Below are 21,855 nucleotides of genomic sequence, written 5' to 3' on the forward strand. Positions count from 1 at the left end.
GGACTACTGGTATTCAGATAGAGAGAGAAGGGGTGCTAGAGAGGAGAGAGAGAGATAAAGAGAGAGAGTGCAGTGTGTGAGAGAGCGAGAGAGATATGATGGCGAAAGACAAAATGGTTGAAAATACGTCGAGTGATAAGACGGTAAGACAGATCAAGAGCAAGATGGGCACAAAGCTGACCTGTCCTCTGGATATGAGGAACATTTCACTGAGCTACTCTGGGGCCTACAGTGCCACTTCTTGACAGTTTTCTATGTGCTCTGTTTCGGTTCCCTCATCCATTAAACAGACACAAGCACGGTGTCCCCTTTTTCACTGCCAGCTCCATTCATCTGAATGGAGCTGAACTCCCTCATCAAATAGTCAGGAGATTCAATTGCCCTGCTTTGTAAGTCCTTTTGATGAATCAATTATTAAATCAGGCAGGCTCCAGTGAAAGGGAGCTCCCGCCCTCTGGGAATTTGTCGAAACTGAGAAAGTGCCACTACACAGAGCTCAGAGTCAGAAACCTAGCCTACCGATGAACCTGTCAAAATAACGTAATTTAGATCTCACAGAGGCCTAATTCACTGGCTGATGTGGTAGGAGCAGTACAATAAAATGTGAGCTCAGTAAAGCAGTAATGGAGTGACACTGTATCATACTCTAATGCATCCAGCCAATCAAAAATCTGGACTGTCTGCATACCCTAATGTAAATTAAGTTAATTCAACAACATTCAAGAGACCAAGAGTGCATTCAAATAGTCCTGATTATTAGGGTTAGCCAAAACCAATGTTCTGATTGTGACTCCCAGAACATTGTACATTTTGGGGCCCTAAAATCAGACATGTACTTATGCTCAGTGTTTGACTTGGACTGAATTAGGTTCAGGAACTCAGCAATACTTTAGAGCTAAAAATATTATTCTATAACAGGTGCAAGAACTCAAGCAATAGAAAATCAGAGGTACCGGTACTAAGTTCTGGTGAGCTCCTGCCTAAATCAAGCACTGCTTATACTGTAGAATCATTAAGCCAAAACAGCCATCTCCACTGTCAACTTCTGTGTAAATAAAACTCCCTAAACTGCACCTAAATCCAACAATATTTAAAAAAGCTGTCTTTAGCTCTCTATCATATTTTGTTATTTTAAAGCTGCATTATGTAACTTTTTGGGCTACCCAACCAAATTCACATAGAAATATGAGTTCAAGCTATCATTCTCATTAAAAGAAAGTCTAAGAAGCAGTGGAACTGTTCTATGTGGGCCATTTCTATGCTTCCCGTTCTTAAGTTTAGTTTTTGCATCTTTAACTTCAGATAGCTGAAAATACAATATTTTTGGTTATGGAAAATATATTTCACAGCGGTTTAGATGGTACAATGATTCTCTACACTATACTTGCTTGTTTTGTCACATAAACTGAAATTAGGTGAACTATTAGAATTTTAGGAACAAGGAAATGGCAGAGAGATTTCTACATAGTGCACCTTTAAACCCAGACCACTAGACACTACTTTATGAGGGAAAGATATCTCTGGCAATTGCAATCAGCAGCAAGTGTGAGTGAGACAATGAAAAAGAGCCGAGCAGTAAACAGGCCATCAACACAACCAGTGTTAAAGCACTGAATAAAGTAAGAGTACACACAAGCGTTTCGTTCCACTCCCAAATTTCAGGCCTGTCCACCCCAGTACTGCCACAAGCTGCCTTGCCTTCCTCTGCTTCCACACAGGCACAGGGAAACAACTAAAAACTGCAGCAGGCAACAAAGCCTCCTCTGGTGCTACTTATGGACTCCAACACACCTATTTTTGTAATATAATGAAATTACTGGTAGGTGGTGCCTGCCACATGGGCACCGAATGGAGAGATTGGCTCCAGTGTAAGGGCTTTTAACTGAGCCTTTTTCTTTTCTTTGGATTCAGATCCAGATTATTTGGTTCAACAACTGCAGGCAGCGAAGAAACAGGGAGGTTATGTGCACTTTCACCCAGGCATACAGTACATCAATGTTTGATTTACTTTTATTTTATTATACTCCCATCTCTGCCTCCGAGCTGTAAGCTCTCGTCGCATTAGCCAAACCCGCCCACAGGTCGATGATAGGGGAGACAAACACAATGGCCAGCTGCCTTGAGACAACAGTCCTGCATAAACAGAGGGGGTAGAGAGAGAGAGAGAGAGAGAGAGAGAGAGAGAGACCACTGTTTGCTAATGATCTGGTGCTTCTGTCCCCAACCAAGGGGGGCCTACAGCAGCACCTAGATCTTCTGCACAGATTCTGTCAGACCTGGCCCCTGACAGTAAGACAAAAATAATGGTGTTCCAAAAAAGGTCCACTTGCCAGGACAACAAATACAAATTCATTCTAGATAACGTTGCCTTAGAACACACAACAAAAATATACTGACCTCGATCTAAACATCAGCACCACAGGTAACTTCCACAAACATGTGAACGATCTGAGACACAAGGCAAGAAGGGCCATCTACACCACACCATCAAAACTAACTTAACATTTGAATTAGGCCAATACCCGCTAATTATCAAAATCCAGAAAAGAGCTGTTAAATTCTACAACCACCTAAAAGGAATCAATTCCCAAACCTTCCGTAACAAAGCCATCACCTACAGAGAGATTAACATAGAGAAGTGTCTCCTAAGCAAGCTGGTACTGGGGCTCTGTTCACAAACACAAACAGACCCCACAGAGCCCCAGGACAGTAACACAATTAGACCCAACCGAACCATGAAAAATAAAAAATTATAATTACTTGACACATTGGAAAGAATTGACCAAAAACCAAAGCAAACTGGAATGCTATTTGGCCCTAAACAGAGAGTACAAAATGGCAGAATAGCTGACCACTGTGACTGACCCAAAATTGAGGAAAGCTTTGACTATGTACAGACTCAGTGAGCATAGCCTTGCTATTGAGAGAGGCTGCCATTGGCAGACCTGGCACCCGAGAGAAGACAGGCTATGTGCACACTGCCCACAAAATGAGGTGGAAACTTCCTAACCTCCTGTCAAACGTATAACCATATTAGAGACACATACAGTGCCTTCGGAAAGTATTCAGACGCCTTGACTTTTTCCACATTTTGTTACATTACAGCCTTATTCTAAAATTGATTAAATAAAACTATTTCCTCAGCAATCTACACACAATACCCCATAATGACAAAGTGAAACAGGTTTTTAGAAAAATTAGCACATTCATTAAAACCAAAAAACAGAAATACGTTATTTACGTAAGTATTCAGACACTTGCCATGAGACTCGAAATTGAGCTCAGGTGCATCCTGTTTCCATTGATCATCCTTGAGACGTTTTTACAACTTGGAGTTCACCTGTGGTAAATTCAATTGATTGGACATGATTTGCAAACGGCTGGAGGTAGGGCTTTCTCCTATAGAGCTCCATTTTTATGGAATGGTCTGCCTACCCATGTGAGAGACGCAGACTCAGTCTCAACCTTTAAGTCTTTACTGAAGACTTATCTCTTCAGTAGGTCCTATGATTAAGTATAGTCTGGCCCAGGAGTGTGAAGGTGAACGGAAAGGCTGGAGCAACGAACCGCCCTTGCTGTCTCTGCCTTGTCGGTTCCCCTCTTCCCACTGGGATTCTCTGCCTCTAACCCTTTTACAGGGGCTGAGTCACTGACTTACTGGTGTTCTTCCATGCCGTCCATGGGAGGGGTGCGTCACTTGAGTAGGTTGAGCCACTGACGTGGTCTTCCTGTCTGGGTTGGCGCCCCCCCCTTGGGTTGTGCCGTGGCGGAGATCTTTGTGGGCTATACTCGGCCTTGTCTTCGGACGGTAAGTTGGTGGTTGTAGATATCCCTCTAGTGGTGTGGGGGCTGTGCTTTGGCAAAGTGGGTGGGGTTATATCCTGCCTGTTTGGCCCTGTCCGGGGGTATCATCGGATGGGGCCACAGTGTCTTCTGATCCCTCCTGTCTCAGCCTCCAGTATTTATGCTGCAGTAGTTAATGTGTCGGGGGGCTAGGGTCAGTCTGTTACATCTGGAGTATTCTCTTGTCTTATCCGGTGTCCTGTGTGAATGTAAATATGCTCTCTCTAATTCTCTCTTTCTCTCTTTCTTTCTTTCTCTCGGAGGACCTGAGCCCTAGGACCATGCCTCAGGACTACCTGGCATGATGACTCCTTGCTGTCCCCAGTCCACCTGGCCATGCTGCTGCTCCAGTTTCAACTGTTCTGCCTGCGGCTACGGAACCCTGACCTGTTCACCGGACGTGCTTGTTGCACCCTCGACAATTACTATGATTATTATTATTTGACCATGCTGGTCATTTACGAACATTTTAACATCTTGACCATGTTCTGTTATAATATCCACCCGGCACAGCCAGAAGAGGACTGGCCACCCCTCATAGCCTGGTTCCTCTCTAGGTTTCTTCCTAGGTTTTTGGCCTTTCTCAGGAGTTTTTCCTAGGGAGTTTTTCCCAGCCACCGTGCTTCTTTCACATGCATTGCTTGCTGTTTGGGGTTTTAGGCTGGGTTTCTGTACAGCACTTTGAGATTTCAGCTGATGTACGAAGGGCTATATAAATAAATTTGATTTGATTTGATTTGATTTGGAAAGGCACACACCTCTCTATATAAAGTCCCACAGTTGACAGTGCATGTCAGAGCAAAAAAGCCATGAGGTTGAACGAATAGTCCGTAGAGCTCCGAGACAGGATTGTGTCCAGGCACAGATCTTGGGAAGGGTACCAAAACATTTCTGTAGCATTGAAGGTCACCAAGAACACAGTGGCCTCCATCATTTTTGAATGGAAGAAGTTTGGAACCACCAAGATTCTTCCTAGAGCTGACCGCCCAGCCAAACTGAGCAATTGGGTGAGAAGGGCCTTGGTCAGGGAGGTGACCAAGAGCCCGATGGTCACTCTGACAGAGCTCTAGAGTCCCTCTGTGGAGAAGGGAGAACCTTCCAGAAAGACAACCATCTCTGTAAAACTCCACCAATCAGGCCTTTATGGTAGAGTGGCCAGAATGAAGCCACTCCTCAGAAAAAGGTATATGACAGCCCGCTAGGAGTTTGACAAAAGGCACCTAAAGACTCTCAGACCATGAGAAACAAGATTCTCTGGTCTGATGAATCCAGGATTGAACTCTTTGGGCTGAATGCCAAGCGTCACATCTGGAGGCGTGGTGGAAAAAGTACCCAATTGTCATACTTGAGTAAAAGTAAAGATACCTTAATAGAAAATGACTCAAGTAAAAGTGAAAGTCAACCAGTAAAATACTACTTGAGTAAAAGTCTAAAAGTATTTGGTTTTAAATATACCTAAGTATAAAAAGTAAATGTAATTGGTAAAATGTACTTAAGTATCAAAAGTGAAAATAAAAGTATAAATAATTTCAAATTCCTTATATTACGTAAACCAGGCATCACGATTTTCTTGTTTTTTTTATTTACGGATAGCCAGGGGCACACCTCAACACTCAGACATAATTTACAAACAAAGCACTTGTGTTTAGTGAATCCGTCAGATCAGGTAGCAGGGATGACCAGGGATGTTCTCTTGATAAGCGTGTGAATCGGACCATTTTCCTGTCCTGCTAAAGCATTCAAAATGTAACAAGTACTTTTGGGTTTCAGGGAAAATGTATGGAGTAAAAAGTACATTATTTTAAAAAGTCCAAAATAAAAATAGTAGAGTAAAGATACCAAAAAAAATGTCCGTCTGGAGGAAACCTGACACCATCCCTACGATGAAGCATGGTGGTGGCAGCATCATGCTGTGAGGATGTTTTTCAGCAGCAGGGACTGGGAGACTAGTCACGATCGAGGCAAAGAAGAACGGAGCAAATTACAGAGAGATCCTTGATGAAAATCTGCTCCAGAGTGCTCAGGACCTCTGACCGGGGCGAAGGTTCACCTTCCAACAGGACAACAACCCAAAGCACAGAGACAAGACAACGCAGGAGGGGCTTCGGGACATGTCTCTGAATGTCCTTGAGTGGCCCAGCCAGAGCCCGGCCTTAAACCTGATCGAACATCTCTGGAGAGACCTAGAAAATAGCTGTGCAGAAATGCTCCCCATTCAGCCTGACAGAGTTTGAGAAGATCTTCAGAGAAGAATGGTAAAGATTCCCCAAATACTGGTGTGCCAAGCTTGCAGCGTCATACCCAAGAAGACTCCAGACTGTAATCGCTGCCAAAGGTGTTTCTACAAAGTATTGACTAAAGGGTCTGAAAATGTATGTACATTTGATATTTCAGTTGTTTATTTTTAATAAATTAGCAAACATTTCTAAAAAACAGTTTTTGCTTTGTCATTATGGGGTATTGTGTGTAGATTAATGAGGGAAAAAAACTTCATACATTTTACAATAAGGCTGTAACCTAACAAAATGTGGAAAAAGTCAAGGGGTCTGAATACTTTCCGAAGGCACTGTGTTTCCCTGAGATTACACAGACCCACAAATAATTTAAAAACAAATTCAATTTTGATAAACTCCCATATCTATTGGGTGAAATACCACAGTGTGCAGCAAGCAGCAAGATTTGTGACCTGTTGCCAAAAGAAAAGAGCAACCAGTGAAGAACAAACACCATTGTAAATACAACCCATATTTATGTTTATTTATTTTCCCTTTTGTACTTTAACTCTTTGCACATAGTTATAACACTGTACATAGCCATAATAATACATTTGAAATGTCTGTATTCCTTTTAAACTATTGTGAGTGTAATGTTTGCTGTTCGTTTTTTACTGTTTATTTCACTTTTGTTTATCCATTTTTTTTAAATGTTATTTTTTATTTCACCTTTATTAACCAGGTTGACCAGTTAAGAACAAGTTCTCATTTACAACTGCAACCTGGCCAAGATAAAGCAAAGCAGTGCGACACAAAACAACAACACAGAGTTACATTTGGGATGAACTAAAGTACAGTCAATAACACAATAGAATAATCTATATACAGTGTATGCAAATGGAGTAAGGAGGTAAGGCAATAAATAGGCCATAGTAGCGAAGTAATTACAATTTAGCAAATTATCACTGGAGTGATAGATGTGCAGATGATGTGCAAGTAGAAATACTGGTGTGCAAAAGAGCAACAAAACAAAGTAAATAAAAACAATATGGGGATGAGGTAGGTAGTTGGATGGGCTATTTACAGATGGGCTGTGTACAGCTGCAGCGATCGGTAAGCTGCTCAGATAGCTGATGCTTAAAGTTAGTGAGGGAGATATAAGTCTCCAACTTCAGAAATGTTTGCAATTCGTTCGAGTCATTGGCAGCAGAGAACTGGAAGGAAAGGCGGCCAAAGGGGGTGTTGGCTTTGGGGACGACCAGTGAAATATACAAATCAAATCAAATCAAATTTATTTATATAGCCCTTCGTATATCAGCTGAAATCTCAAAGTGCTGTACAGAAACCCAGCCTAAAACCCCAAACAGCAAGCAATGCATGTGAAAGAGGCACGGTGGCTAGGAAAAACTCCCTAGGAAAAACTCCCTAGAAAGGCCAAAAACCTAGGAAGAAACCTAGAGAGGAACCAGGCTATGAGGGGTGGCCAGTCCTCTTCTGGCTGTGCCGGGTGGATATTATAACAGAACATGGTCAAGATGTTAAAATGTTCATAAATGACCAGCATGGTCAAATAATAATAATCATTGTAGTTGTCGAGGTTGCAACAAGCACGTCCGGTGAACAGGTCAGGGTTCCGTAGCCGCAGGCAGAACAGTTGAAACTGGAGCAGCAGCATACCTGCTAGAGCGTGTGCTACGGGTGTGTGTTGTATGGTGACCAGTGAGCTGAGATAAGGTGGAGCTTTACCTAGCAAAGACTTATAGATGACCTGGAGCCAGTGGGTTTGGCGACGAATATGTAGCGAGGGCCAGCCAACGAGAGCATACAGGTCACAGTGGTGGGTGGTATATGGGGCTTTGGTGACAAAACGTGGAAAACATACGTTTACTTGCATTGACAATGTAAACATATGTTTCCCATGCCAATACTGCCCTTTGAATTTAATTTAGAGAGTGAGTGAGTGAGTGAGTGAGTGAGTGAGTGAGTGAGTGAGTGAGTGAGTGAGTGAGTGAGTGAGTGAGTGAGTGAGTGAGTGAGTGAGGAGAGTAGAGAGAAAGGAAGAGACGGAGAGAGGCAATGATAGTGAGGATATATAGTTGAAGTCGGAGGTTTACGTACACCTTAGCCAAATACATTTAAACTCAGTTTTTCACAATTCCTGACATTTAATCCTAGTAAAAATGCCCTGTCTTAGGTCAGTTAGGATAACCACTTTATTTTAAGAATGTGAAATGTCAGAATAATAGTAGAGAGAATGATTTATTTCAGCTTTTATTTATTTCATCACATTCCCAGTGGGTCAGAAGTTTACATACACTCAATTAGTATTTGGTAGCATTGCCTTTAAATTGTTTAACTTGGGTCAAACATTTCGGGTAGCCTTCCACAAGCTTCCCACAATAAGTTGGGTGAATTTTAGCCCATTCCTCCTGACAGAGCTGGTGTAACTGAGTCAGGTTTGTAGGCCTCCTTGCTCGCACACACTTTTTCAGTTCTACCCACAACTTTTCTGTAGGATTGAGGTCAGGGCTTTGTGATGGCCACTCCAATACCTTGACTTTGTAGTCCTTAAGCCATTTTGCCACAACTTTGGAAGTATGCTTGGGGTCCTTGTCCATTTGGAAGACCCATTTGCGACCAAGCTTTAACTTCCTGACTGATGTCTTGAGATGTTGCTTCAATATATCCACATCATTTTCCAGCCTCATGATGCCATCTATTTTGTGAAGTGCACCAGTTCCTCCTGCAACAAGGCACCCCACAACATGATGCTACCACCCCCGTGCTTCACGGTTGGGATGGTGTTCTTCGGCTTGCAAGCCTCCCCCTTTTTCCTCCAAACATAACATTTACATTTACAATTACGTCATTTAGCAGACGCTCTTATCCAGAGAGACTTACAAATTGGTGCATTCACCTTATGATATCCAGTGGAACAACCACTTTACAATAGTACATCTATATCTTTTTTTGGGGGGGGGGGGGGTAGAAGGATTACTATATCCTATCCCAGGTATTCCTTAAAGAGGTGGGGTTTCAGGTGTCTACGGAAGGTGGTGATTGACTCCGCTGTCCTGGCGTCGTGATGGTCATTATGGCCAAACAGTTCTATTTTTGTTTCATCAGACCAGAGGACATTTCTCCAAAAAGTACGATCTTTGTCCCCATGTGCAGTTGCACACCGTAGTCTGGCTTTTTTTATGGTGGTTTTGGAGCAGTGGCTTCTTCTTAGCTGAGCCGCCTTTCAGGTTATGCTGATATAGGACTCGTTTTACTGTGGATATAGATACTTTTGTTTCCTCCAGCATCTTCACAAGGTCCTTTGCTGTTGTTCTGGGATTGATTTGCACCAAAGTACGTTAATCACTAGGAGACAGAACGCGTATCCTTCCTGAGCGGTATGACGGCTGCGTGGTCCCATGGTGTTTATACTTGCGTACTATTGTTTGCACAGATGAACGTGGTACCTTCAGGTGTTTGGAAATTGCCCCCAAGGATGAACCAGACTTGTGGATGTCTACAATATCTTTCTGAGGTCTTAGTTGATTTCTTTTGATTTACCCATGATGTCAAGCAAAGAGGCAGTGAGTTTGAAGGTAGGCCTTGAAATACACCCACAGGTACAAAACAAACAAAAAATGTATGAAATGTATGCATTCACTACTGTAAGTCGCTCTGGATAAGAGCGTCTGCTAAATGACTAAAATGTAAATGTAAATATACACCTCCAATTATCTCAAATGATGTCAATTAGCCTATTAAAAGCTTCTAAAGCCATGACATAATTTTCTGGAATTTTCCAAGCTGTTTAAAGGCACAGTCAACTTAGTGTATGTAAACGTCTGACCCACTGGAATTGTGAGACAGTGAATTATTAGTGAAATAATCTATCTGTAAACAATTGTTGGAAAAATTACTTGTGTCATGCACAAAACTATAGTTTGTTAAAAGAAATTTGTCCAGTGATTGAAAAACGAGTTTTAATGACTCCAACCTAAGTGTATGTAAACTTCCGACTTCAACTGTAGGTGGTAGGAAAGCGTTATCAGTAGTCACTCTCCTTCATGTTCTAGGCCCCATAGACTGCTCAGCACCATTGACACTCTCTAATCTAAAGCAGCAGGTAGTAGTAGCACCATGCAGGGCATCTGCATGTGCACGTGTGCCGAAAAACACCTGGCTCTGCCACTGGAATGCTTCAGGAGCCTTTGGGTAATCACTTCCTGTACAGGGAAAGCTGGGTAACATGTGCTACAGATGTAGACTATAACAATACAGGGCTGCCTGCTCTGTACAGTACAGTAGATCTCTCCCCTTCCTTCCTTCCTTCCTTCTCCAACTCCTTGACTGGTAGCTCCCACTGAGATCTACAAGGAGGAGAATTCCTCTGTGTTACCATCACCACCCTGCCCTTTCAAACGCACCCATAGTCTATGGGGCGCCAGCAGTTAGGGTTAGCTGCGCTGTGTGTCTGCATGCTGCACATGCTAGCACACCATGCTGACTTTCAGCTGCCTACAACGGTCTTCTGAGGAGAAAGGAAAATCTATTGGAGATCCCCACCTGCCCCAGTCCACTCCAGCATCTCTCTCTCCCATAATCTCAGTCTCCAATTGTCTGTCTCCCTCTTTTCCTATCACTCTCTTTTTGAAGCGGAACTCAAGGGGTCAGTGTTTATGTAAGACTGGTGGAGAAGCAGACAGAGACAGACAGATACAGAAAAGGGGAGAGAAAGAAAGAGAGCGAGAACGAGGAGACCAAGAAGGAGAGCGAGCGAGAAGGAGAGAGGGGGAGATAAACAGAGCCAGTGCTGTTTTAATTAACTGCCAAATTGCTGCTGCCACATGTGGAGTGCCAAAATAAATGCTCAATTTCTGCGCACTCTATTCCCTAAATATGCTTGAATAGCGACCAGCAGAACCAAAAGCATGCCTTCATACAATCAGGGCACCCCTGATGGATGCAAACGGAGGCATTTAGGATGTCTCAAATTTCAATTTTCTTTCCAGAAAAAGTGAGAAATCTATATTATTAAATATCATGGGGTTCCTCATGGACATAGGTTACTGAAAATCAGATGATTCCTCTCCCGAACATGCATTTTTGAGTATTAATAACAGTAATATATTGTTCAGACAAACTATTTTTCCTTACACCTGACCTGGTTCTGCATAATAACAGCAAATTCCATTGTGTTGCATTTCACAAAATAAAACAAGATAAAATTCAATGTCACTGACATTTAAAAAGTTGAATACTAAAATGATTGCCATAATGAAAAAACATAATAATAATAACAATTCAAAAATACTTTCATTTTGACAATTAAATGAGGGTTGTTTATTAGAGGTAGGCCTATTATTCATCATTAATTAAAAGCTAATTAAGCCATAGTAAGCTAATAGGCTAGCCTAATAAATATGTAATTTAGATGATTATATCATTTATTTCCCATATTACTTAGAGATCCCATAATATTTCCCATAATTACAGAGATCTAAACTATTCCAAAATGCATTATCAGTTTCCAGTCATACAGAATCCACAGCAGAATAACAGCTTGGAATATTCCACCTACCTGTGCATTGCGAACCTCTTATGGTGAGATCCAGTGAGTTGTCGGGTCTCAATTTCCTTTTTTATAAGGGAAAATTCGTAACTTGTTTGGTTTCAAAGAACTCCTCCTACATGACACCTCGACAGAAAAGTTGCAAATATTATATCTACCTCTAAAACCCTGGGTCCTTTTAAACTAATATGGTGTACTTCCTTCCTACCACCTCTCCATTTTGCAGAGGGGCAAGGTTGAGAGTGCGTGCTATTCACTAATAAGGAGCAGGAAAGTTTTCTAATGAGTTTTGGCCCACCAATCAACCTAAAAGAGATGATGTATTATTTACACCAGAACTGGCCTCATATAAACCAATCTTGCATGACATGGAATGATCATGCTTAAAGTGTTGTTTAGTAATAGGAAACTAATAGTTCCATCAATCTCTCTCTCGCTCTTGCTCTCCCTCTCTCTTTCCCAGTGATGAATAACAGTTAGCACACTTGTTACTCTTGCTTAAGTGTTGCAGAATGTTTAGATACCCATCAAATCAACCTGAGTATTTATCCCAATAGAATAAGAGGATGAGAGTGAGAGAAGATAGAGAGAAATGACAAGTGTAGAAGAAATGACAAGCTTAGTAAGCTTCTGCACTTTGTGTAGAAAACATTAAGAACACCTTCCAAATATTGAGTTGCCCCCCCTACTTTCCGGCTACCCGGAAAAAGCACTAAATAAACTTCAGTTAGTGCTAAATACGGCTGCATGAATCATGACTAGAACCAAAAAATGTGATCATATTACTCCAGTGCTAGCCTCCCTACACTGGCTTCCTGTTAAGGCAAGGGCTGATTTCAAGGTTTTACTGCTAACCTACAAAGCATTACATGGGCTTGCTCCTACCTATCTTTCCGATTTGGTCCTGCCGTACATACCTACACGTACGCTACGGTCACAAGACGCGGGCCTCCTAATTGTTCCTAGAATTTCTAAGCAAACAGCTGGAGGCAGGGCTTTCTCCTATAGAGCTCCATTTTTATGGAATAGTCTGCCTACCCATGTGAGAGACGCAGACTCAGTCTCAACCTTTAAGTCTTTACTGAAGACACATCTCTTCAGTAGGTCCTATGATTAAGTGTAGTCTGGCCCAGGGGTGTGAAGATGAACGGAAAGGCTGGAGCAACGAACCGCCCTTGCTGTCTCTGCCTGGCCAGTTTCCCCTCTTTCCACTGGGATTCTCTGCCTCTACCCCTATTACGGGGGCTGAGTCACTGGCTTCTGGTGTTCTTCCATGCCGTCCCTGGGAGGGGTGCGTCACTTGAGTGGGTTGAGTCACTGACGTGGTCTTCCTGTCTGGGTTGGCGCCCCCCCCCCCCCCCCTTGGGCTGTGCCGTGGCGGAGATCTTTGTGGGCTCTACTCGGCCTTGTCCCGGGATGGTATGTTGGTGGTTGGAGATATCCCTCCAGTGGTGTGGAGGCTGTGCTTTGGCAAAGTGGGTGGGGTTATATCCTACCTGTTTGGCCCTGTCCGGGGGTTTCATCGGATGGGGCCACAGTGTCTCCTGACCCCTCCTGTCTCAGCCTCCAGTATTTATGCTGCAGTAGTTTATGTGTCGGGGGGCTAGGGTCAGTCTGTCACATCTGGAGTATTTCTCTTGTCTTTTCCGGTGTCCTGTGTGAATTTAAATATGCTCTCTCTAATTCTCTCTTTCTCTTTCTTTCTCTCGGGAGCCCTAGGACCATGCCTCAGGACTACCTGGCTTGATGACTCCTTGCTGTCCCCAGTTCACCTGGCCGTGCTGCTGCTCCAGTTCCAACTGCTCTGCCTGCAGCTATGGAACCCTGACCTGTTCGCCGGACGTGCTACCTGTCCCAGACCTGCTGTCCCAGACCTGCTGGAACCCTGACCTATTCATCGGATGTGCTACCTGTCCCAGACCTGCTGTTTTCAACTCTCTAGAGACAGCAGGAGCGGTAGAGATACTCTCAAAGATCGGCTATGAAAAAGCCAACTGACACTTACTCTTGTGTTACTGACTTGTTGCATCCTTGACAACTACTATGATTATTATTATTTGACCATGCTGGTCATTTATGAACATTTGAACATCTAGGCCATGTGCTGTTATAATCTCCACCCGGCACAGCCAGAAGAGGACTGGCCACCCCTCATAGCCTGGTTCCTCTCTAGGTTTCTTCCTAGGTTTTGGCCTTTCTAGGGAGTTTTTCCTAGCCACCGTGCTTCTACATCTGCATTGCTTGCTGTTTGGGATTTTAGGCTGGGTTTCTGTACAGCACTTTGAGATATCAGCTGATGTAAGAAGGGCTATATAAATACATTTGATTTGATTTGATTTGTGCTTGAACGATGCACATAACTCTGCAATGTTGGGTTGTATTGGAGAGAGTCTCAGTCTTAAATCATTTCCCACACACAGTCTGTGCCTGTATTTAGTTTTCATGCTAGTGAAGGCCTAGAATCCACTCTCACATACGTAAGTGGTTGCAAAGGGCATCAGTGTCTTAACAGCACGATTTTCCAAGGCAAGAAACTCTGAGTGCAGCCCAATCCAGAATTTTAGCAGTGTTTTCCGATTAAATTTCATTTTCACAGAACCGCTTCTTGCAATTTCGATGAGGCTCTCTTGTTCAGATATCAGTAAGTGGACTGGAGGCAGGGCATGAAAGGGATAACGAATCTAGTTGTTTGTGTCGTCCGTTTCGGGAAAGTACCTGCGTAATTGCGCACCCAACTCATGCAGGTGCTTCGCTATATCCCATTTGACATTGTCCATAAGCTTGAGTTCATTTGCACACAAACAAATCATACAATGATGGAAAGACCTTTGTATTGCCCATGTTAATGCAGACAGAGAAGAGCTCCAAATTCTTAATCATAGCCTAAATTTTGTCCCACACATTGAATACAGTTGCGGAGAGTTCCTGTAATCCTAGATTCAGATCATTCAGGCGAGAAAAAACATCACCCGGGATAGGCCAGTCGTGTGACAAACTTGTCATCATGTAAGCGGTCAGATAATGATGGTCAGTAAAGAAAACTTTAAGCTTGTCTCTCAATTTTAAAAAAACATGTCAATACTTTGCCCCTTAATAACCAGCGCACTTCTGTATGTTGTAAAAGCATTACATGGTCGCTGCCCATATATATCATTGCATAATGCAGAAAATACACGAGAGTTAGGGGCCTTGCTTTAACAAAGTTAACGATTTTCACTGTAGTGTCCAAAATGTCTTCCAAGCTGTCAGGCATTCCCTTGGCAGCAAGCGCCTCTTGGTGGATGCTGCAGTGTATCCAAGTGGCGTCGGGAGCAACTGCTTGCACGCTAGTTACCACTCCACTATGTCTCCCTGTCATGGCTTTTGCACCATCAGTACAGATACCAACACATCTTGACCACCAAAGTCCATTTGATGTCACAAAACTGTCCAGTACTTTAAATTATCCTCTCATGTTGTCCTGGTTTCCAGTGGTTTGCAGAAGAGGATGTCTTCCTTAATTGACCTGCCATAAAAGTAACGGACATATACCAGGAGCTGTGCCAGGCCCGCCAGGTCTGTTGACTCATCCAGCTGTAATTCATAGAATTCACTGGCTTGTATGCGAAGCTGTAATTGTTTCAAAAAATCTCCTGCATGTCACTGATGCGTCGTGAAACAGTCTTGTTTGATGAATGCATTGTCTGTATAGTCTTTTTGGCCTTTTCCCCCAGCATTGTCCCAGCCATATACGCGGCAGAAGGAAGAATTAAGTCCTCCACAATAGTATGAGGCCTGCCTGTCCTAGCCACTCGGTAGCTCACCATATAAGATGCTTCTAGCTCCTTCTTATTAATGGTATCTGTTGCTTTTATACATGTCTTCTACTCGAAAGTCGTCTTTATTCTCGCTCAAAAAAACTCCTGTGGTTTATTTTTCAAATTGTCATGTTTAATTTCTAAATTTCTGCTCAAGAGTGAAGGTTTCCGGCGAGAGAGTAATGGTTCCTGTGATTGGATGTTAATTATTTGACTAGGCTACCTGTATTTGACATTGTGTTGTTATTTCACTGAACACTAGATGGTTATATTTTATTTTGGGCAGTGAAACGAGGCTACTGTGGAGAAGAAGAAAAAAAAAACTCACCCAAATGTATAGCCCCGTTGGAATATATAAATGTACTGTTTGAAAAATGATTGTGTATATATATATATATATATATATATATATATATATATATATAAATGTGAATCACATTTATATTGCGCATACCCCAGTTTAAAGTACATTTGACAGGTAAGATCAATAAGGGATCATAGCTTTCACCTGGATTCAACCGGTCAGTCTATGTCATGGAAAGAGGAGGTATTCTTAATGTTTTGTACACTCAGTGTATGTTAAATTAACATCAATCTCAACACAGTTTCCATTTCCTCATAATCCAACAGGGGGCCATAAACAGCAATTCCTGGAGATTCTTCAGAGCAGTGATCCTTGTAAACTGTGAATTTTGGGCTAGAGGTTCCCAGTCTCCTCTAGCTCAAACCACAATATGTGAGACAACTTACAGTTTATAAATCGCCTTGGTACTATTTTCACAACTATGTGGTGAATTTTTTTAACTCTTAGTAAAAAACTCCAAACTGGTAACACTTGTAACACAGCCAGTCTTACATTCAAAACCTTTCATTGTGCATTCATTTTGTTTGTAGAAATCTTTCACCACACAACCATTGATCTCAAAATGTAATTGACCATTGATCCAAAATATACTGTGAAATATAATGAGTACATTGGTTTAATCGCCAAAACACAACATAATCATATCTTCTCAATGTAGTTATTTTAACAACCAGTTAATCCAATAGCAAAAAATGTAAGATACATTTCAAAATTGCCCTTTGAATGTTGTATGCCACAGTACTGTAAATTACAGTACATTACACTGTTTTCACATTTGGCAATAGACTTACACTACCCATTAAAATGGACCCTGGAGGAGGGTGGTACGCTCATAGGGAATGTCTTGAGCATTTGGCATTAGGTTCTCATCGAAATTGCGGTAAATATCATCATTGTTCATGCACCTGTGGAAAAACCTTTTGGCATGGCGATTCCAAGCCTAACATAGGTCTGGATTGAAATCATTTCATGCCTCATCGATGGCCTGAAGGAGGGTGGTATGCTCATGGGGATGGTAATCATACAATTTCCACCTGTTTTTTAATCAATCAATACAATCAATCAAATGTATTTATAAAGCCCTTTATACATCAGTAGTTGTCAACAAGTGTTTATACAGAAACCGAGCTTAAACCCCAGAGAGCAAGCAATCCGATGTTGTCACGAATCCCATCGAAGGTGGCTCCCCTGCCTGCTCGGGCGGCGCTCGGCGGTCGTCGTCACCGACCTACTAGCCGCCGCTGATCCTTTTTTCCTTTTCGTTTGGTATGTCTTATTGTTTGCACCTGTCCCTCATTTGGTTTATTGATTTTGGTTATTTAAGCCTGGTTAGCCCGCCCAGTGTTGTGCGGGATTATTTTAGCGTCAGGTTGTAATTTCTCGTTGGATGTGCTGGCGTTTATTTACGTGTTATTTAATTGCAGGCTGTGCTCCTGTTTTGGGCACTTGGCAATTTACCCACGCCGTTTGTGTTGGCGTTTATCGTGTTGGCCTTTGTTCTAAATAAACACGAAGTTCTGTACCTCTGCTCTCTGCGCCTGACTCCTACCACCACTCCTAGCAACCGTATTGACAGAATCCCGCACCAGCTATGGAGTCAGCAGGAGCAGCCTCCCCTCCTCTCCCATCGATGGAGGAACGGGTCCTTCACCATACCACCATCCTCCACCGAATCGGCTCAGCGATGGAGCAGATGATGGAAAGGATGGACCGATGGGAGAGGAGTGGCCTCCCTACCGCATCCCCAGCCCCAAATCCCCCTCCACCATCTACCCCTCCACCGACGTCCGGACCCGGAGCCCTACGCCTGGCTCTCCCCAGGGAGTACGATGGAGCGGCGGCTGGGTGCCAGGGGTTCCTGCTACAGTTGGATTTGTACCTGGCTACCGTTCATCCAACTCCCTCGGGAGAGGAGAGCGTAAGCGTCCTCGTCTCCTGCTTAACGGGACGTGCCCTGGAGTGGGCCAACGCAGTGTGGTATGGCCCAGACTCGGCAAGGGATCATTACCCCGAGTTCACCCGCCGTTTCCGGGCCGTGTTCGACCACCCAGCTGAAGGCCGGGCGGCGGGTGAACGGCTGTTCCACCTGCGTCAGGAGACGAGGAGCGCACAGGACTTTGCTCTGGAGTTCCGGACCTTGGCTGCTGGAGCGGGGTGGAACGACAGGGCCCTGATGGACCACTATAGGTGTAGCCTCCGGGAGGACGTCCGCCGTGAGCTAGCCTGTCGGGACACTACCCTGTCACTTGATGAACTGATCGACATGTCCATTCGTCTTGACAATCTGCTGGCTGCGCGCGGGCGTCCAGACGGGGCCCTGTTGGTTCCACCTCCAGGTCCTCCAGCTCCCATTCCTATGGAGCTAGGGGGGGCCGCGTCCAGGGGAACCGGAGGAGGAGGCTCCCCTTGTCCCCAGTGTGGTCGGAGAGGACACACTACCGACCGGTGCTGGGGGAGCTCCTCTGGGAATCGGGATGGCAGGCGGAGCACTCCTCGTCCATCTCAGGTGAGTAAGCACCAACCTCACCCAGAGCCCCCTGTTGGTCACATGTTCGTTTTAGTAACTTTCCCCTTGTTTTCTCCCTCTTTCCAGCATAAGGCGCTAGTCGATTCAGGCGCAGCTGGAAACTTTATGGATCGTGGGCTCGCATTAAGGCTAGGGATTCCCCTGGTATCGTTGGACCAACCTTTCCCCGTGCACTCCTTAGATAGCCGACCATTAGGGTCAGGACTGGTCAGGGAGGCCACGGTGCCACTGGACATGGTAACGCAGGGGGATCATGGGGAACGGATTAGTCTCTTCCTCATTGATTCTCCTGCGTTTCCAGTGGTGCTGGGGATTCCCTGGCTGGCCAATCACAATCCCAATATTTCGTGGAGACAGGGGGTTCTCAGAGGGTGGTCAGAGGAGTGCTCAGGCAGGTGTAAGGGAGTTTCCATCGGTGCGACGACGGTGGAGAGTCCAGACCAGGTTTCCACAGTGCGCATTCCCTCAGAATATGCCGATTTGGCTATCGCCTTCTGTAAAAAGAGGGCGACCCGATTACCACCTCATCGACGAGGGGATTGCGTGATAAATCTCCAGGTAAACGCTGCACTTCCCAGGAGTCATGTGTACCCATTGTCACAAGAGGAGACGTTGGCTATGGAGACATATGTCACGGAATCTCTGAGACAGGGGTATATACGGCCCTCCATGTCACCCGTCTCCTCGAGTTTCTTTTTCGTGAAGAAAAAGGATGGAGGTTTGCGCCCGTGCATTGATTATAGAGGTCTAAATTCCATCACAGTAGGGTTCAGTTACCCACTACCTCTCATCGCTACGGCGGTGGAATCATTTCACGGCGCGCGGTTTTTCACGAAACTGGACCTCAGGAGCGCTTACAATCTGGTGCGTATCCGGGGAGGAGACGAGTGGAAAACCGCATTCAGTACCACATCGGGCCACTATGAGTACCTCGTCATGCCGTACGGGTTAAAGAATGCTCCAGCCGTCTTTCAATCCTTTGTTGATGAGATTCTCAGGGACCTGCACGGGCAAGGGGTGGTGGTGTATATTGACGACATCCTGATTTATTCCGCCACCCGCGCCGCGCATGTCTCCCTGGTGCGCAAGGTGCTTGGACGACTGCTGGAGAATGACCTGTACGTCAAGGCTGAGAAATGTGAGTTTTTCAAACGAGCCGTTTCCTTCCTGGGGTATCGCATTTCCACCTCGGGGGTGGTAATGGAGGATGACCGCGTTAAAGCCGTGCGTAATTGGCCGACTCCGACCACGGTAAAGGAGGTGCAGCGGTTTTTAGGGTTTGCCAATTACTACCGGAGGTTTATCCGGGGCTTTGGTCAAGTTGCGGCTCCCATTACCTCACTGCTGAAGGGGGGTCCGGCGCGCTTGCGCTGGTCAACAGAGGCGAACAGAGCGTTCAGTCGCCTGAAGGAGCTGTTTACCGTTGCTCCAGTGCTGGCTCATCCGGATCCCTCTTTGGCATTTATAGTGGAGGTGGACGCGTCCGAGACTGGGGTGGGGGCCGTGCTATCACAGCGCTCGGGCACGCCACCCAAACTCCGCCCGTGCGCTTTCTTTTCTAGGAAGCTGGGGCCGGCGGAGCAGAACTATGACGTGGGGGACAGGGAGTTGTTAGCTGTGGTCAAGGCTCTGAAGGTGTGGAGACATTGGCTTGAGGGGGCTAGGCACCCTTTCCTCATCTGGACTGACCACCGTAATCTCGAGTACATCCGGGCAGCTAGGAGACTGAATCCGCGTCAGGCCAGGTGGGCCATGTTCTTTACCCGATTCCGGTTCACGATCTCTTATCGGCCAGGTTCACAGAACACGAAGGCCGACGCACTGTCCCGCCTATATGACACCGAGGAGAGGGCCATCGATCCGGCTCCCATTCTTCCGGCGTCGTGTTTGGTAGCTCCGGTGGTATGGGAGCTGGACGCGGAGATAGAGCGGGCGTTACGGTCGGAACCTGCACCATCGCAGTGTCCGGCAGGTGTTCAGTACGTACCGCTTGGTCTCCGTGATCGATTGATTCGATGGGCCCATAATCTCCCCTCTTCGGGTCACCCTGGGATTGAGAGGACAGTGCGGAACCTGAGGGGGAAGTACTGGTGGCCCACCTTGGGTAAGGACGTGCGGTTCTATGTTTCCTCCTGCTCGGTGTGCGCTCAGAGCAAGGCTCCTCGACACCTGCCTAGAGGGAAATTACACCCCCTCCCCGTTCCACAGCGGCCGTGGTCACACTTGTCAGTGGACTTTCTCACTGACCTTCCCGTATCTCAGGGGAACACCACTATCCTGGTCGTTGTGGATCGGTTCTCGAAGTCCTGTCGTCTCATCCCGTTGCCCGGTCTCCCTACGGCTCTGCAGACTGCGGAGGCACTGTTTACCCATGTCTTCCGGCACTACGGGGTGCCCGAGGACATCGTTTCTGATCGGGGTCCCCAGTTCACGTCCAGAGTTTGGAGGGCGTTCATGGAACGTTTGGGGGTCTCGGTCAACCTGACCTCGGGTTTCCACCCCGAGAGTAATGGGCAGGTGGAGAGGGTGAACCAAGAGGTGGGTAGGTTTCTAAGGACGTATTGCCAGGACCGGCCCAGAGAATGGGCGAGATACGTGCCATGGGCAGAAATAGCCCAAAATTCTCTACGGCACTCATCTACCAACATGTCACCGTTCCAGTGCGTGTTGGGCTACCAGCCGGTCCTGGCTCCATGGCACCAGAGCCAGACCGAGGCTCCTGCGGTGGAGGATTGGGTGCAGCGCTCGAAAGACACCTGGAGAGCCGTCAAGGACGCACTCACAAAGGCGAGTGGACGGCAAAAGAAGAGCGCTGACCAGCACCGCAGTGAGACCCCTGTGTTTGCACCAGGGGATCGAGTCTGGCTCTCGGCTAGAAACCTGCCCCTCCGCTTGCCCTGCCGGAAGCTGGGCCCGCAGTGTGTAGGGCCGTTTAAAGTCCTGAGGAGGATAAACGAGGTGTGTTACCGATTACAACATCTTACTACCGTATTAACCCCTCGTTTCATGTGTCTCTCCTCAGGCCGGTGGTGGCTGGTCCCATGCAGGAAGGTGAGGTGCCGGAGGTTCCTCCCCCCCGCTGGACATTGGGGGGTCCCCGGCGTATAGGATACGCGCCATTCTGGACTCCAGACTTCGGGGGGGGGGCCTACAGTACCTCGTCGACTGGGAGGGGTACGGCGCGGAGGAGAGGTGCTGGGTACCCAGGAGGGACATTTTGGACCCCCCACTACTGAGGGAGTTCCACCGCCTTCATGGGGATCGCCCTGCACCACGTCCTCCGGGTCGCCCTCGAGGTCGGTGGCGGCGCGCTGCGGGAGCCGCGCGTCAGGAGGGGGGTACTGTCACGAATCCCATCGAAGGTGGCTCCCCTGCCTGCTCGGGCGGCGCTCGGCGGTCGTCGTCACCGACCTACTAGCCGCCGCTGATCCTTTTTTCCTTTTCGTTTGGTATGTCTTATTGTTTGCACCTGTCCCTCATTTGGTTTATTGATTTTGGTTATTTAAGCCTGGTTAGCCCGCCCAGTGTTGTGCGGGATTATT

General features: G+C 45.8%; 1 protein-coding gene across 1 annotated transcript in view; it reads right to left on the reverse strand.

The window, feature by feature from the left end:
• The window catches only part of rspo1 (R-spondin 1), a 29,760-nt gene extending 18,024 nt beyond the window's left edge, over nucleotides 1–11,736 (reverse strand). Inside the window, exon 1 of the mRNA XM_029737739.1 lies at nucleotides 11,635–11,736. The gene's annotated coding sequence lies outside the window, so the exon portion shown is untranslated. The remainder of the gene's footprint in view (nucleotides 1–11,634) is intronic.
• Between the last annotated feature and the right edge of the window lie 10,119 nt (nucleotides 11,737–21,855).

This window comes from Salmo trutta, chromosome 37 (genome assembly GCF_901001165.1).
Source record: "Salmo trutta chromosome 37, fSalTru1.1, whole genome shotgun sequence".
NCBI lineage: Eukaryota > Metazoa > Chordata > Actinopteri > Salmoniformes > Salmonidae > Salmo > Salmo trutta.